The sequence below is a fragment of the Phasianus colchicus genome, chromosome 9 (assembly GCF_987193195.1).
Source record: "Phasianus colchicus chromosome 9, bPhaCol1.hap1.1, whole genome shotgun sequence".
Classification (NCBI taxonomy): Eukaryota; Metazoa; Chordata; class Aves; order Galliformes; family Phasianidae; genus Phasianus; species Phasianus colchicus.
Window position 1 is genome coordinate 2,093,609 of NC_143444.1, and position 15,468 is coordinate 2,109,076.

At 39.6% G+C, this 15,468-nt stretch overlaps 1 long non-coding RNA gene across 2 annotated transcripts; it reads left to right on the forward strand.

Annotated features, from left to right (window-relative positions):
• The first annotated feature begins 682 nt into the window (after window positions 1–682).
• Window positions 683–15,020, forward strand: LOC149916718 (uncharacterized). Of its 2 annotated transcripts, none has more exons than XR_016468931.1 (3): window positions 683–747; window positions 2,565–2,644; window positions 13,239–15,020. It is a non-coding gene; the product is annotated as an uncharacterized LOC149916718 (long non-coding RNA). The 2 variants fall into 2 exon arrangements; XR_016468932.1 differs by lacking the exon at window positions 2,565–2,644 and adding an exon at window positions 9,822–9,876 and having other exon boundaries at window positions 710–747.
• Window positions 15,021–15,468: the final 448 nt, after the last annotated feature.

Consider the following 15,468-nt stretch of genomic DNA (forward strand, 5'->3'; position numbering starts at 1 on the left):
CAAAGTAACAGCATAGAGTTGTAAGTAAGAGTTGTTTGTCAGTGTCAAGCAAATGCTGATACTGGATGCAACGGGCTCTTTCAATCCATGGCAGTATCTAGCAGAAAGCAATTGTGTGTGCTTGTCAGCTATTTGGCAAAACAGAATCATGCATTTCTGGCCTTTGCCTTATCAAAAATAAGGAATAAGATCTTTCTTAGCAACTTCCATGTGTCATACATGCAAAATGTTTCTTAACATCAACAGGATTATAGCCATCAGAAAAGTGGACGTGTTGGCTCAAACTGAGGATTCATGTGGTCCACTGTCTTGACTCCAACAGTAAACTAATGTGGGTGGCTACCATGGAAAGAGTAAAAATAGGGTAAATATACATGATGCTTTACCTTCTTCCTACATATCTCCTTGTGCTTTCCCATCCCTGGCCATTTTTAGGTAAGGGTGCTCCTGAGTCTGATTTGTCAGTTCTGTAATGACAGCTGCAGCTCTTTCTAAACATTTGTCCTGCTGCCTTGTGATCTTACTGGGTGTATGGGAACTGTTGAGTCATGGCCTGAACCACTGAGCACCTGGAAAAGGGATCAGGTCAGCCCTGGGAGCAGGGGTGAAGGCAATTCAGCTGTGTGATAGGAAGGGGTGGAGCCTGGCTGCACCTCCCTTAGACCTTATTTGAGGCCTGAGTGCCACCCTGGAAGGATGTCTGATTGGAGATCCCTCCCTTGTGAAGTTTTCCCTGATCAGAGATGGGTGAGCACTTTCCTTTTCTCTTTCTATCGTGCTCGTCCTTTCCATTGTGCTCATCACTTTGTAATTGCACCTCCTGTATCACCCTTCCATCACATTGATCTTTCTGATCATTACACTGGGAAAGGCAACAAATTGAAAGGACAGCTTCCATCTGAGGTTTGCTTGAGAAGAACTCTGCAGCCAAAATGTAAGAGGAGGCAGTCCTTTACACAGTTTGTGGTAGGTCTTTACCAAAAGGTGCTGCAGCTGCTGAAAACTGACAGGAGCTTGAAAGACAAATAAGAAGTGCTTTAGAGAGAATCAACAACCTTGGTTTGTTCTAAACCTGGCTCCTACAAGATTCATCTTCTTCCTCACTGTGAGAACTCGTGCATTCAGTGAACAATTGATTCTTAGTTATATCCTTCAGGCTATTCAAGAGCACTTACACCTCCTGGTTACCTTTAAAATCAACCTTTAAGTCAAGTCATTTATGTGCTGTATAGTTTTGACTCAATTGTTCATTATATGGGAGTTATTTTATACATTTGAACATCCTCATTGACCTCTCTTAGGGACCTTTTTCATTTCTTATGTTTTGCATTTGACCAAAGACTCACAGAGCACGTGGTGTGAAAGGATTGTGAATATTTGTGAAGTTTGATTATCCTTTTCAACAACTACCAAGCACCGAGTTGATGATTTTTACGAAATTCTTTGTGTTAAACCTGCTGCGTTCCTTTCCCCACAGGTGAATCTGTGGCTCTAAAAGAGCTATAGTACACTCTTTGTAGAGAGAGAGTTTTAAAATGTATTTGATACTATAGCATGCTTCTGCTGACTTCCCATATCAAACAGTAGGTGTGTTGAACCTATCTCGAGTATGAAAATATCCTTCCAGAGATTCTTCCCAGTACTACCTGTAGTTGACAAAAATAGTCAAATAATAGTTTGCAAGTTACAGAGAAAGATCTAGATATATCTAGATTTACTGTTTGGTCTGAACTACTTCTGGCAGTTGTGTCTTGCTTTTTTTCTTGTATCGTAATTCCTTTATTTCAAACAAATACAATTCCCTGCACTTTTATCATCTATGCAATTACAGATTGTTCTACAAATCTGGGCATACTTTGTTCTTTACCAGCTTGATTCTGTTTCTGTTAAACTCAGTAGCAAAATATCTTGAAGCTGGGGAGGAAAAAAAAAAAAAAAGTAGGGCAAGCTAGCTCAAATCAATTTACTGTCTACAATTTACTGTCTAGAACACTGGAACAGCTGCCCAGAGAGGCTGTGGATGCCCCATCCATCCCTGGAGGTGTTCAAGGTCAGGTTGGATGGGGCCCTGGGCAGCCTGGGCTGGTATTAGATGTAGAGGTTGGTGGCCCTGCCTGTGGCAGGGGGTTGGAGATTCATCACCCTTGAGGTCCCTTCAACCCTGGCCATTCTGTGATTCTTAAACATGTAAATAATCTAATGCTTAGCAAATCTATGAGATCTTCACAGTTTGTTAGCCTCTATTAAAGTATGCCCATGAAAAAGTTCTCAAGAATTTAATAAAGACGAAATACTTGTAACTTCTGTGATGATCAAAGCTCTGAAGTTTAATGGAAAGTGATGTGCTTTTAAATGGGCACATTAATGAAGCCCTCTAGTTTTGCAGTAGATACAGAAGCCTATAGCAGTATCAATCTCTGTTAGGCTGTAAAAATGCAAAGACTTCAAAATGTGTACTGAAGAAAGGAAAATACTCTAAGAATTTATGTAAGCTCTAAAAAGTTCTTACATGATTCAGCTCTTCTATTAGTTGTTGAAGTGTGTTTTTTCTGAAATTTGTGCAGGTGGTGCAGCCAGAAATGCATTCCAAAAACTAAAGATGCACAGTAATGCCATACAGCCTAAATTTGAAAAAAAAGTCTCTGTAAGTAAACTGATACTTTTTAATACTTTATAACCACATTTTTTATTTCTTAGACAAACTTTTTCTACACTTTGCTCAAGTCCAGAGAAGTTGGCTTATACTTAATCCAGCACCCTGTAACATTTTGTGGGACTTCAAAAAAGAGACAGGAAAAACAGGCTGTTTAATGTTGGCTTATGTTCCCATCTGAATAATATACTAAATACTACTACTGTGTATGTATCTGATGTTGTTTCTCCAGCAGCCTTTCCTCTTCCGGAAACAAAAGCAAAATACAAAAGTCCTGTTTGACAGGAAGTATTTTGATGCAGCTGTGGAAATGATGAGATGAATTCTTTACTGACTGGATGTTGTAATTCTGGCCTTATGACTCACAACAAAAGTAAGAGAAGGACACTGGACGTTTTGAAAGACACCAAAACAGTAGTAGATACTTATGTGTAATACCAGCAGGGAAGCCTTCAAAATTTGGAGATGGTCCCTAAAAGGGGGTCAGTGAGAGTAGCTGAAGTCTATAGAGGAGTTATAACTTTGGAACATATTGAACCAAGCAGATGGAACCATAAGGAAAAACTGTTCTGAGGGGAAGGTTGGCAGTGGTAGATAGTGCATGGGAAGTTGCTAGGTGGAGGAATGGCCTTTTTCTGGGAGATTTCAGCAGGGATGAGGGTAGGGATAGATTTATGTTACATTCTGAAAGGTACAGCAGCACAGAAAGGGGAGCAGTAGTGCCAGGCTGGTGGGCCAGGCACAATCCTGACTGAGTTTGAAGGCTGATGGCCTTTTTACCCTACTTTGTTGAGGGAAAATAATAAGGGGTTTAGCAAGCAAAGAATCTCATGCTGCCAGTTGGTCAAGTTTGCATGCAAAGAGCTTGCTCCTTGTCAGCATGGGTGCGGAGTTAACTGACTTTGGTCTGTCAGAGAGTTGTCTGGAAAACTGCTTACACTGCAAGCAAGAAGTTCTTCTAATCTTCCATTGTATTTTGGAATCTTTTCTGTTTCCAAAATTGCCTCGTTTCAAAAATTATTAAGTGGTCACAGATACCAAACACTATACTCCCTTTTTCCCTTCTAATTTTTGCTTTTTTTTTTTTTTTTTTTTTTTTTTTAGCTTTCTATGCAAAAATCAGCACCAGAGACTCAGTGGCACTAATTGGATAGTTTAGTGACCTGAGAATAAAACCAGAAACTAGACTTTTGGTGGGTTTTGCTCCTACTGGCAACCTAAACTTTTATCATATCATCAGCTGAGGTCAAAGTTAAAGTGGTTTGTAGAGCCCCAAACTGAACCAGGGTTTATTTCTGGCACTTCAGCATAGGTAAGTACTAGTTCTTAGTTTTACATTTGTTTTGCACATCTGTAACACATGGTCTGTAATGCTCCATACCCTCTACAGGATTATTGAGTGCACTGTTTATTGGGTATGTTGCACTCTGAAGAGTCAAAACGTTGCCTACCTGTGGGATAGAAGTGATATTCTGAGAACTGGTAAAGATATTGGTTTAAACTTCTAATTCTGATCTTGTGCTCTGCCTAAGATATTTACAGCTCTTCTGTAGTCAGTAGCATTAAAAAACTGAAGTGTGGTATCAGAATCAGGCTCCAGGATTGCTTTCTATATAGTGATTTCTTCATTTGATTTCCAAATTACTATTACTGTCATTTCCTTAAAGTGCAAAGAAATCAGAAACCAGTGTTTTCTGCTTAAAGTATCTCAGTAAGATGACTACAGAAATAAAATTTGCCAACTTCAGTTTAAGACAAAGTTTCTGACAGTGGCTGCAGATGTAGCTGCTAGAAAGAAATACAAGATGTCATGTTTAGCACAACTCAGAGCAGCAGAGGAAAGAAACAGCACTTCCAGCCTGAAGAAAATAATTGGAATAAGAAACTGAATTGTAGCATGAAGACAACTTCATTTCTCAGCTATAAGATACTGTTTATTTTACCAAGTCAAGCAGCAGATTGTTCCTATAGCTATTTCCTTCTAAGATCATTGCAGTGAGGTTAAAGAGAAGTTCAATACACTGTTTATTTTCCATAGTTAAAGTCTGTTTTGCAATGTTTGCTTTAAAACCCTGCATGTAAACAATGGTAGTGTTCCTTGAAAGTCTGCAAAACTGACAGCAGTACTGCCCTTAAATACCTGCAGAGGAAATCTGTCATTTCTTGCTGTATCTTCATGACTGATGGCTGTAGTTCACAACCAATCAATCCCACCATAAGTCAGTGCTGTGAGACTCACTGATGGGTGAATCAGATGGGACAGTAGTAGAAATGCACTTCTGCCAGAAGGGCCAAAGCTTTGGGCAGCATGAGAACGTTATGAAAAGAATGCTTTAAAAATAGGCAATATTCAGCCTCTTCAAAGCACTCCTCAACAAGGCTGTATCTAGGTCCAGATGCAGAACAGCAACGTACTTTCATCTGAGACCTTTTGTATCTTTAACAAATGAAGACAGCATATACATGTCTGCAAAATTTAAATATCATGTTCAGTTGCATTTTGAATTTCTGCTCAGGTTAAAACTTCTGTTACTCTCTACAAGAGCAAAGCCCAGCCTCTACTTCTCACTCCCTGCTGGTGCTGCCTGGCCATGTGCTCACAATAGGTGTAAATTAGTTTGCTCGCATGGTTATATGACTGTTTTAATGATACTTCAGCATGCTTTTAGATCTAAGCATTCTCGTGGTAGACAAAAATGAATTTGTGCTCTCTGGGTACTTGCCATGAAATTTGATTCTATAGAAAACTGGTAGTGAGTTTAGTATATTAATCCATGTTTACATCTGCTATTATGCCTTTTTTAATTGTATTATCTTTGTCTTAAACAAGTATACTCGTTTGTAAACTCAGCATTCATTTAGAGCTTTTTTGTTAGTTGCTTGTTGAGGAAATACCTCTTATGCCATACTGCTTAGAAATGCCATTTTATTGTGAACGGAATCGGTGATGCACTCTTGTTTTGGTAAGCTTATTAATGGATGACAGGGAAAAAATAGGCTTTGCATTTGAAAGTAGGGTGGAAGCTGATAAAAGCTCTTCTCCTGAGACTAATTTCTCAGTGTTTTGGTAATTATTTTTCCCCAGAAGTTTCTTATCCCTGTGCCCAGACTATTAATCAGCTGCTCTCTAGGCTTGGTTTGCTTTCTTAGTGTGTGAAGGCTGGCTCTGTGGTATGCAGCACATGTAGCTAGGGTGTAATTTTCTTGGCACCTCTATTCCCTTTGGAATTTTGGAAAGCTAACAAAGAAAAAAATGCAGCTAAGGCTTCACTATGGTGCTGTATTTGGTCAGTTTATGCAACAGAATTGATAAAAGCTAATTAAGATAGACTTTTTTTGTTCTATCTTGCTTGGGAAGTGCCCCTCTTCTCTTTTTTTTTCCATGTCTGTACTGACAGATGTAGGTCACATTCATCTCTCATCGTCAATGTTTGTCACAGCTATCTATAAACCAATGAAAATGCACTAGTATTTTCTGTCTTTGTTTCCTGGGGCACTGCAGGGCTTGCTGATTGTCGTGCCAGGAAGTGTACTGGGGGACCATACAAAAAGTGTGCCCTGTTCAGTGCATAAATGCTGTTCTGTAGCAGAGTGTAGCATATCTGAAGTTGTAGCTCTTTGGGTTAAAGGAAGAGCTGTGGGTAATCATGAAATAAAAGAACATTCCTGGTCTCTCTGAAAGCACATTTAAAAGGGAATTTTCATTAGTTACTCCCAAATGGAAAGGCAACAAGATAATTTTTAAGTAAATCTGGCTAAAATCTTGGAAAAAAAGAGAGGTTATTTGAAGCAGCAATGTCTGATGCAAAACTACAATAGTCTTATACTTTGGGTACTTAAACCCAAATCATATTTTCAAGTTTAATGAAAGATTTTGGAATTATAGGAGATTCTCTGCACACATATCTACTCTTTCTGCTTTTAATATGAAACACAAGTTAATCATTATTCTGCACTAATAACAACTCTTAACCCTCAGCTTTCCAAATTTTTCAAAGGAGTGATGAATTAAGCCTCATAGGGTAACAGGAGTGTATGATAACATCAACTTTGATTCATTCATTTAAAAATAGCATTTTCAGGACTTTGATTTTAGAGTCTGGAAATTCTGTAACCGTTCTTGAAAACAGGTTCATTTGCCACCCTGCTTGGAAATAAACCAAGTGGGAGCTAGAGAAGTGTAATGAAATGTAAAAATATATAATTATTTTTACATAATTATTAAGAGAAAGCTATGTACTTGCAGACAAATACATTTCTCAAAGGGTAATAGTCAATGTTGCAGTGTCTCAATGGAGATCAGTGATGAGTGGTGTCTCCCAGGAGTCAGTACTGGGACCAGTGTTCTTTAATGTCTTCATCAGTGACACTGACAGTGGGATCATGCCCCAGTGTACCCACCATGGGGCACTGGGGAGTACTGAAGAGTGTGCCTTTTTATAATAAGGGCAGTGAAGCACTGGCACAGATTGCCCAGGGGTAGCAGATGCCCCATCGTTAAAGACATTCAAGCTCAGGCTGGATGGGGCTCTGAGCTGTGGATGTCCCTGTTCATTGCAGGGAAGTTGAACTAGATCACATTTAAAGGTCCCTTCCAAATCAAACAATTCTGGTTCTATGACAAAAGATAAACAGTATGGACCACAGTGTTTTGGAAGGAGACTTTGACTGTTCTTCAATCATGTCCACTAACACAGAAAACTGTTGTTCGCAACCACTTAGGAAACTAGAAATGTTGACATATTTCTGTTTTTTCAGTCTTTCTGCTGCAAATAGAAACACAGTCACTATCATCCACAAATTACTTCCATGTGCTGGGTGGGATTCAGTGTCCGGTTCAGCATCAAACGAGTGCAAACATTTGTGGAGCTGCTGCACAAGACTAAATGTGGGGCTTTCTCACCACCTCCATAAGGTTATTAACAGGAAGCGAGGGGCAGCACAAAAGACAAATACAATACAAAATATCAAAAAGTGCTTGCTGCATCCAGCAGTTGAAAATTGCCAACTGCCTTCTTTCCCAAAACGAATTTCTGAAAATTTGAATGTTCATATTTATCTTTTGTTTGTGATACTGTTTTAAGCATGGATGGAGTGTAAGAATTAAAGAATTGTATCAGTTCCACCTACTGACACCAACTATTCTGAGGGTATTAAAAAAGGCTTGCAGTTTCATTAGAGCGTAACCTTTGTGTAGTAAGATAAGTAGTAAGCAAGCTTGTAGCATACTATAAGTATATAAGGGAGAGGGAAGCAATGACCTGGTTAAAAAAAAATTAATCTTTGCCTGTGTTTCCAAGACAATGCAGACCAGTGAAGTAGTAGCTGCTATGCTTAGAAAGCATGTTCATCATGTTCAAGGAGGAAAATGCTCTAGCAAAATCAAGAGATACGAGTTGCTTTTTATAAAACCAAGTGAAATCACCTATGTAGAGAAAAGTAAGCATAGTGAAACTCAGCACTTGCTGATGTGGATATGTTATTCTGAAGCAAGCCAGATAATTCACCATGTCTACACGTGTGAATTAGTTTGCTTTTAGTACAGAGGAAAGTGTTTTGTATTTACTGTGAACAAGGACTTTGAGGTGATCTTACCAACATATAAAATTTGTTGTTTGAGTATATTCTGAAAAAATTATAATGTCTACAAAAACATTGTTCATCTTCTTACAGGTTTACAGTATTTTAAAATCTGAGTGAAAAAGACGATTTCAAAAATCTTTCTGTTGTAGCTTAATGTTCATCTCAAAATAGGGTCTTGCTTAGGTTACTTATTTAGTGTGCAGATATATAAATATTCACAAATTCTAGTTAGCAAATTGACTTTCATAATGCATAAGAGTGTACTTAGGAAAAGCTGCACTGTTGCTAACAGCAGCTCACTTGCTTCGTTACTGGAAATACCACAACCTGTAACTGTTATCACTTCTGCAGCAGTGCTGCTAGCAGCAGATTACCACTTAAAATCCTACTGGGAAGGTCTTGCTGATCTGGTTTTTAAGTTAAGCACATGGTTTTAGGATTTTTGTTGGTTTGTTGCTGTTGTTTGTTTGTTTTTTCACCTTCCTAGGGTTGTTTTATTTTTGTTGTTGTGTATTTCTAGACAAAGATAAGTTTCTGATCTTTATTCTGTTCCAAAGGTCTGTATCATAAAATAGGTGTATGTAGGATCCAATACCAAAAGTTTTAAGTAGAAGTGAAAAATTTCAAAAGGGGTTCATTATAGAACTTAAGTTGTTCTGTGTTTCTAGACTACTTTCCTTGTTCTCCAGAAGTTTTCTTCAGCAGATAGGGACGTTGGCTCAGATCATAACTTTCTTCAAGTGAAGTTTTTTTATTGCTCTCCTGGATCAATTGTAGTGGGCTATTTTTATTACTTGGTTTATTATAGAAAGATAAGGATAGCTAATAGTGGTTCTACTGGCTTCCTATTGCTTTAAGATTGTGCAACAGAATGCTGGCAATAGCAGCAATGCGTGATTTGGAAGCTCAGAAGGAAAAAAGAGGGAATTTTTCTTGTGTCTAATTGAGTAAGATGCACAAATAAAATAGCATTTATTTATATAGTCTTTTCCTGGACAGTGTAGCTTGTGGTTACTGGTCCCTGAAAAATCAGTTTTCTTTTGATGAAGTATGAATTGGCAAAAAAAAAAAGAGATTTAAATACAAGTCTGAATATCTTTCAGTTTTTACTCAATGCAAAGCTTAGTGTATTTTGAAAAGCCTAAAAGCTCGCTTTCTATTGGAAAGCTTTCAGCTGAAGAACCTTCAGAAGCTCTTTCTGTTATTTATGGTACTTTTTTTTTTTTTCTCTGCTTTGGCAACTGGATAGAACTCAAAGTCACAGAATCACAGAATGTTTTGGGCTGGAAGGGATCTTAAATCCACCCTGTCCCAAACCCCTGCTATGGACAGGAACACCTCCCACCAGTGCTGGTTGCTCAGAGCTACATCCAGCCTGATCTGGAACATCTCCAGGGATGTGTCGTCCACAGTTTCTTAGGGGATATGGTTGGCTTTCCATCTGCTAAGTAGAGGCTTAGAGATACCAGGTTAGTGGAGCTCAACAGTGACTTACTAGAAAGTTGTCCTTGCTCCAGCCTTTCATCTCCTGTTCTATTAGCATTCAACTTTGTCCTCTCAATAACAAATTATTATTCTTCTCAAGGTGACAGCATCCGAATTGCACTTTTACCTGTAAAAGGTTGTACCATCACAACAAGGTAATGTGGAAATGCTAATGGTCATATACAACACATTTCTGTAGATAAAGATAAGATCAGAATCCTGTGCATATGGTCACATTTCAAAAGCATCTGTAATAACAGAAATAGATTTGAAGCAGGAAAAAAAAAGTGAAAGCCTGACTTGGGGTATTCTCTATGCTTGTTTATTTATGATTGAATAGAAATCTCATCTGTAATGGGACTGTAGTATTTGCCAAGTATGCCTGTAAGCTTTTAAAGCACTGGCTTATTGATATAACTAAAAATGGGATTCTAGCTTTCTATGGCTTGTGGAACACATGGCAGAATGTGTTTCATATTTCATAAAGATTCAGTAATCTTTAACGTACTGGTCTTATTGTCTGGGCTGGTAAGAAATATGGCAGAGATGGAAGGGGGGACCTGTAGGGATCAAAGGAGAGACCAGCTGTACAAAGGCCTTCCCGAAAGATCAGAGGGAAGAGGTTACTGGCTGCAGCGAGGTGCTCCATTGATTGAAGCAACTTCCTTGGTAAGCAGAGTGACATTGATTCAAAACAGGTCAGGATTAGTCTAGTTTAAGCAGGGGCTTGAAGGAGATGTCATTCACACAGAAGATGCTATGAGTGTAGTGGGTGCAGTCTTCCCTTTGGCAAACTAACCCCACATTGCAATGATGAGTCCCCTTGGGTAAAACAGCCAGCTCTTCCCATTTCCTTGTACCCCAAAAATATTAGTATTTGCCCTTCTACTAAACTGTCACAACTATATCACCAGCAAAGTTTATAACCACTTGTGGAAATGCAGGCTTCTGACTTCAGAGCCCTTAACTACTAGTTTGACCAACACATACTGAGGAGGCTGTTCTGCAGCAAAGAAATGGAGGCTAGCAGAGGGAATCACAAATCAGATCATAAATTCAGCAGTGATCAGATCACTATTCAGCAGTGCTCTACTCTATGGAGAAGGTAAATATTGTATGAGAGTGTGAGATGAGTGTTATTTCATGAGGTGTATTAAGGTATCTATTCTGCTCAGCATTAGGGATCTGAGTCCAGCAGCAGAAGCTATGTTTCAGGAGAGGCATGGGCTGGTCAGAGTGCGCCGGGAGGAGAGCAGTATGATTGGAGATACAAAGAGTATCATTTTGGGGGAAAGATTGAAACAAACCCATTTCCTTCAGGAAGGAGTGTGGGGGCATAACTGCAAGAAGGAGGCAAAAATTTGTAAACTCTTGAAAGGCAGCTGGTGAAAGAAAGAAAAAAACAGCATGTTCTCTGTGTCTACAGTAGACAAGATAAAAGCAAAGAAGCCCTCTGATTAAATTAGAGGAGAGTTGGGTTGGTTTTTGGAAAGCTCTTCTAGCAGTAACTGTGGCAAAAATAAATATGAAACATGTGAAGTCTTTCTCTAGTAGAGGAATTAAAGAATAAATATGACAAAAAAAAATTTGAAGGAGTTGAATTGACAGATCTCATTCTGTGGGTCAGTGGGTAGATAAGGTAATCTCTTTATGGGGCCTGTCTCTCTTCTTTTTGATGTGCTTTTCAACTTGTCATGCCAACTTTGAGTTCTTATCCCATCTTCCAAAGCATCTTCAATTGCTTTGCAAGTGTTGTAATCACAATTTCTCTATTCTCAACCAAGTTACTGCATTAATATATGAATTCTAGATTCACCCTAAGCCTGATATGGTCGCACTTGCAATTCCCCACCCCAGATCTGTTAAAAATCTCCCATTGATGGCTACATGTGGAGAGGAATTTTTTCAGCATCTTGCACACCCATGGTTCCATAAGCATGTGCTGAGTGATGGCTCACCCTGACAGTGCCCTGTGGAAATGTCCCTTTCTAACTCGAGAAGTTAGAAGTTTTGCCTCTAGACCACTTCCCTCATCCAAGAAGGATGTTGCCTTTGCATAACTTGTTGCCTTGCTTTAATGAGCCTATATTCTTGTTTCATGTTTGTTTGTGCATGACTTTGAAAGGGATTAAAGGTTGGCTGACTGTGCACTGCTGAGATTCTCCTTTCACCTTTAAGACAGTAATATATTTGTTCAATATGCAGCAGGGCAAATCCTGTTTTAGCAGGCTTAGGTAAACAGCCCACATCTCCGTAAGGACACAGCACATACTGTGTTTTACTGGAGAGACCCAATCTAGTGATCTTTGTAAGCTCAGACCTTTGTGGAAAGCACTGCACAGAGCAGTGTGAGGTGAGTCCATGACTGCATGTGTGTTGTAGCCGTACTGTAGTCATATACACTTCTGGGGTAAAGTGACCAAAACTTGTGTTGCTTTCTGTTCTGCTGCAAATATTCAAAAGAGGATATGAGTCATTAAAAGTTTGGGGAGTGGGTCTGACACTTTTAAGAGCGGAGTCTTGATTCAGAATTGTAAACAACGCACATGGAGGGGATGTTGTTTCAGCTCTCCTCCTGACTGTGGGAGGAAGAACTCTGAGGTCTCCGGCCTTGCCCATTTCCCCAGGCAGGTAGCCCACCAGATAGCAGGCTTTCAAATATGTATGGTTGAAATGTGTCTGCCCAGCTTTGTGTGGGCAATACGCAGCCACTGCTTCCTGGAAGCTGGCCAGCACAACCATAAGCCAGGAAAAGCAGAAATGCCTACCTTTGAACTTGTGCGTTCTGTTTCCTGGTAGTTTTATGATTTTAATTATTTTTGTGGCCAGGTTAACATCAGGATATGGGTCATTAAAACAAATATATTTCAGTTGATTAACATATCAACAAAATGTTAGCACAAGGAGTAGGTTAAGTGTGAAGCCAAGGGAACACTCTGTGCAGCCTTGAGAGGGGAAATGGAGATGAACTAACTCTTCCCATAGTAACTACACAAAACTGTGCTGTTTATTATTGTATACAAAGCAAGTGGTAGTAGGTAGCACGGGTCGACTGGCATTGAAGTAGGTCCAATTTTATGTAGTATTCCAGATTTTTGCCATGTTCAGGACACTTTAAAAGTAGCTCATGGGAGGCTGGCTAAAAACACAGAAATGTAGGTTTCTATCCATCTTGCTAGTTAGCTGTATATATATAGCCCTGTATAACCTTCAGTAAACCAAAAAACCTGCTAGTGCACTGGGGAATTATCTCCAGTAAATACAGTAAGACATTTCTGTTGAGTCGGCATTTGAGACAGGAACATTACAACAATGTCCATGTAAAGCTGCACGATAATCTTTGATAGCTGCAGAACAAGCAAGCTTAATTTATTTTGAGGGAGCCTATGTTTGCGTTTTCCCTTGCCTTTGTATAGATCTCTCTGTATTGCTCATGTTAATAACACTTCATTCTGTAATATGTGGGTGCTTTGATTAAACAGTCTGTATGCCTAGCTGCTTCTCCCTTTCCCCCCAGAGCACAACCTCCAAAGGACAGACCAGACAGCTGTTTTCCTGCGAGGTGCATGAGGTGTCCATAGGACCACTTGGTTCTAGCTCTAAGGCTTCCAAAGGGAAATAATACCAAGTGTTGCGGAAAACTCCTCCTCCTGGCCTAGAGATGGTACTGTGCATCCCTGCTGCCTGGCATATCCCTCTGCCTTTCCTTCAGTGCTATGCCCATGGCCATTCCTTGGCTTTCCTACATCTCAAGATGCGGGAACTGAGGAGGGATCTGCTGACAGATCTACCTATGCTGCGTACGCGGGTTGGTTTCCTGCTGTGTCACTGCGCAGCAGATCCCACTCATAATAAAGAGACTGTCTGCTGCCAGATGCCTAAGGAGTTATGCAGCATTGGGTTTGGGAGGATCTCACTGATTTCCCCATGTTTTGGAAAGTGAAGATGACCACAGATAAGCATTTTAACAGAAAGCTGTGGGATGGGAAATCTGTGTGCAGGCATGCCTGAAATACCTCTAAGGGGAAACAGTGACTGGTCTTAGCCTGAATCCAATGAAATGATGTGAGACTCAGCTAAATCTCCTTGCAATAGAGTGATGACTGTCTAAAGGGAGAATGAGCCAGGCTCAGCTAGAAGTTAGTTAGCATGAGTGCTCAAGATGACCTTCAGTATAATCAGCTGTTGTCCAAGTTTCACATGAAACACTTCTATGGCTGACTGATTTTGCTCAGGAGTGACCTGTCAATGTGTAATCTAAGACTGGATTGTACCTTGAATGCTACAGAGGAGGTCACTGAGGCTGAAGTTAATTAAAAATTTACTTTTAGAAAAGGCCCAACACATTATATACATCACATGTACAAGCCAGATAAGGCACAAAAAGAAAACACATGGGACTTTCAGCCCCAGGAAATATACCAGTATTTGTTAGTTTTGTTGTTGATTTCATAAGCAGAAGTGAACAGCTGCAAAATATAAGGCGATATTCTTTTTACTACATAAGTACAAATCTAGAGCCATCTGAGGGTTACAGAGGAAGTTTTTTAATTTGCAAATTGAACCTCTAGCATACTGCTTTTTATCTGTTATGCAAATTATGAGGGAGCCGATTAATGTTAACAGCAACTTCTGAAAGGCATCCTCCAAATATCAGGAGATCAGTTTGTGCCAAGTCCTTTCTAATCCCAAACTGGCTTCTCTCCAAACTGACTTGAGGTGAAGAGGCCCTGCTGGAAGTATGTTTCTTGTAAAAACAGGAGTGAAGTGTTACAAGGCCCACTCTGGCTGCATTCCTTGAGACTGAAAATTAAGTCTGAGGCTGGCAGTTGGACTCCTGAAATGGGACTATTTCATGGCATCTGTGCATCTATTTTCTGCAGAGATACATGAAAATCTCATTGAAAATCCTGCATTTACTTTCAAAGGGAGAAAGAGATGCAGATGTAGATCTGAAATCAGTATCAAAATTACTACTGACTTGAATCATATTTGGAGCTTTACCTTCTTAGGAATTGACTGTCACTTAAGAGCTTGATAATGGGAGGAAGGCCAACACTGAGGCACTTCTGGTCTTAGGGGCAGCTGAGATCTCGCTGACCAGTTGGTAACTCAGAGCCTTTTCCTGTTTTTATGGGTAAAACAGAAAGAGGTGTGTGCAGAAGTTTTAGCTTTTGGCGGTGTTTTTATCCCCAGAGAAAGAGCAAATACTTAGAGATAAGTCAAATTAAATGTTTACGGATTGATTTTAGTGGCCTAAATGAAGCTAGAATTACAAACATATGGCCTTCACTATATTATGAATATAATTAATAAAGGCTTTTTCTCACAGCAATCACTTGTTATAGGGATATTAATGAGTATGCTGCTCCCAGAAGGCAAATATTTTCAGTGTCTGATGCTTTCTTTTAGAACTGTGCTGAACTGAAATTTCTCAAAGGGTTGCTCTGCTGATAAGCCATGCTGTGTTTGGGAACAAATTACTGTTTCATCAGAAGAACAAATCCAGAAAGATAGTTTGGTTCAAAGAAAACTCTACACAATTTTAGCTGAATTTAAATATTATTGGCAGAGGAAGAAAAAATATTGTGATTTGAAACAATGTGTTTGCAGATGAGACCAAGCTGAGTGGTGTGATCAACACAACTAAGGGATGGGATGCCATCCAGAGAGACGCAGACAGGTGTATGGTAACTGTTGAGTCCTGGCCTGAACCACTGATTGATCACCTGGGGAAAGGATAGGGG